The sequence below is a fragment of the Mustela erminea genome, chromosome 6, assembly GCF_009829155.1.
Source record: "Mustela erminea isolate mMusErm1 chromosome 6, mMusErm1.Pri, whole genome shotgun sequence".
Classification (NCBI taxonomy): domain Eukaryota; kingdom Metazoa; phylum Chordata; class Mammalia; order Carnivora; family Mustelidae; genus Mustela; species Mustela erminea.
In genome coordinates this window covers 41,724,044-41,726,541 of record NC_045619.1, presented here as the reverse complement: position 1 = coordinate 41,726,541, position 2,498 = coordinate 41,724,044, and the positions used below count along the sequence as shown (strand labels likewise).

The following is a 2,498-nucleotide window of genomic DNA, read 5'->3' as shown; positions in this document are numbered from 1 at the left end:
AAAACCTTAATAGATGAAAGAGGAAAAGTTAAAAAAATTAGAATAAGAAAAAAATAAAATTCAAAAAATTAATTTAACTTGAAAGACTAAAGGATTGTGGGAAGAAAGCCATGAATTCTATGCATTGCTTTCCCCTACCTCTAGAGTTCCACTGTTCTCCTTGATCGGTGAGCTTGGTTTTGATCAGTTCATGCTGATCTTCTCGGGGAGGGGCTTATAGTGATTCTCAAATGTCTTTGCCTGAGGCAGAATTGCCCCACCCTTGACAGGGGCCAGGCTAAGAAATCTGCTCGGATTTGCTCTTGGGGTTTTTTTTCCCTGAACACTTTCCGTAGAGCTCTGGAGGATGGGAATGAAAATGGTGGCCTCCCAATCTCCAGCTCCAAGGAGCCGTCCAAACCCAGCAGATACTGCCTGCTGCTTCTCCAGAGGAGGAAGGTGAATCTCCCTGGTGAATTGCCAATTTTGGGATCTCTGCTCAAAGAACAGTGGCCCAACTGTGCTGTGGATCATGGTTTAAGGTAACCCCGAGTTGAGAGCTCACTCTTCAGTTCTGTCTCTGTAGTTGGCTTCCCTGCTCCAACTCCTGACAGCTCTGCCACACTCAGACACCCCTGATCTTTCAGTGACCCTGCGGGCCCTGAGACCATACTGTCCCCATGAGTGGTCCACCCCCACTTAGCCTCTGGAGTGATGTCTGTCAGTGGAGCAGACTTCTAAAAGTTCTGATATTGTCCTCCACTGCTCTACTGCTTGACGGGAGATGGCACCTACCCCTCTTGGTCTATCTTCCCGTGGGTTGGGATTCACTTCTCTGCATGTCCTACCTTTCAGAAAGTGGTCAATTTACTGTTTCTAGAATTGATGCTCCTCTTCTTTTCGATCTCCTGTTGAGTTTGTAGGTGTTCGGAATGGTTTGATAACTATTTAGCTGAATTCCTGTGACCTGATGTCATTTCAGTCTGCTACTCCTCCACCATCTTGCCTCTAAACTAAAAAGTTTTTATTTATTAAATTGAAAGAGTGAATGAGTGAGAGAGAGCACTGGGCAGGGATGGGGGTTCTGAGGGAGTGGAGACAGAAGGAGAAGGAGAAGCAGCCTCCCCACTAAGCCAAGAATCTTATCCAAGCCTGGAACCCAGGACCCTGGGATCATGATCTGAGCTGAAGGCAGATACTACTGACTGCCACCTAGGTGCCCCCAAAACCCAATTTTTAAAAATTAAAACACACATGCTTACATTTTGCCAAGTGCTACACATTTATTCTGATAGAAACCACTTGTTGGTCCAGATATTTCTTGGCTTTTTTAAATGATGAAGAAATTTTCAGTCCAGTTGATATGATAATTTTCAGAAATTTCTTTCTTAAGGCATATAGTTTTATTGTGACTATTTTGGGGAATTTCCAGATTCTACAGACATGTAGAAACTTCATCCAAGTTTGTTACAATGGAACATTATTTTATTCTGTAACTATTGTTTGATTTAGAGAATGGTGTGTATATTTTGATGGAACTAATTTCTTGAAGCTCTTATCAAGCAATAAGTTTGGATCATCAGGAGAAAATGATCATTTTGACTTAACCATTTTTGATAGTTCATCATTTAGGAATCTACCCAAGAAATTTTCTCCTCCTATAAATATATGCTTAATTTTTTTCTTCATTGTGAGTACTGGTAAGATGTTCAGAGTTATTAAATATGGTTATTCAAAGAAACACATAGAATATTGATTACTGCTCTACTCACCGAGATAAAGCAGTACAAGTGCTTCTAACCTTTTATAACATAATACATTCCTGAAATTCATAATTATTTATCATATGAATAAGGAAGCTAAAGGTAATTATAGGTATTTATTCGATAGAACTGAATAAGCTGATCATTGCAAATGCAAAGCAGAAATTACCTGTGCCATTAAACAGACTAGCTGATTTTTAAAAGATTATATATTTATTTATTTGTCATAGAGAGACAGAGAACAAACAGGGGAAGCAGCTGGCAGGGCAGGCAGAGCAGGCAGAGCAGGAAAGGGAGGAGCAGGCTCCCAGCTGACCTAGGAGCTGGATGTGGGACTCTATCCTAGGACCCTGGGATCATGATCTGAGCCAAAGGCAGTTGCTTAACTGACTGAGCCACCCAGGCATCCCAGACCAGCTAGTCATTATAGTGTGTTCCACAGGATTCAATTCTCCATTCTACTTGTTACATATAGGTTACTAGATTATTGGTTTCTCCCCATCTGCTTCAGAGAAAGTACCAATTTATTTTTCTTTTCTTTTTTTCTTTCTTTTCTCTCTCTCTCTCTTTCTTCTTTCCTTTTTTTTTTTTTTTTTGATGTGGTGACATAGGGAGGGGAGAGCACTAATGCAGTCCCCCACTACCACAAATTATGTAAAGTTTCCCCACATTTGGGGAAATCACAGGGGTCAGCACATCCAGAGTGCAATGGATAAGAATTGCCCTGAGAAAATCACTCCCCTGCCAGCTAAGCAT

General features: G+C 41.1%; 1 pseudogene; it reads right to left on the bottom strand.

The window, feature by feature from the left end:
• Positions 1 to 2,354: 2,354 nt before the first annotated feature.
• On the bottom strand, positions 2,355 to 2,498 carry LOC116594652 (annotated as a pseudogene).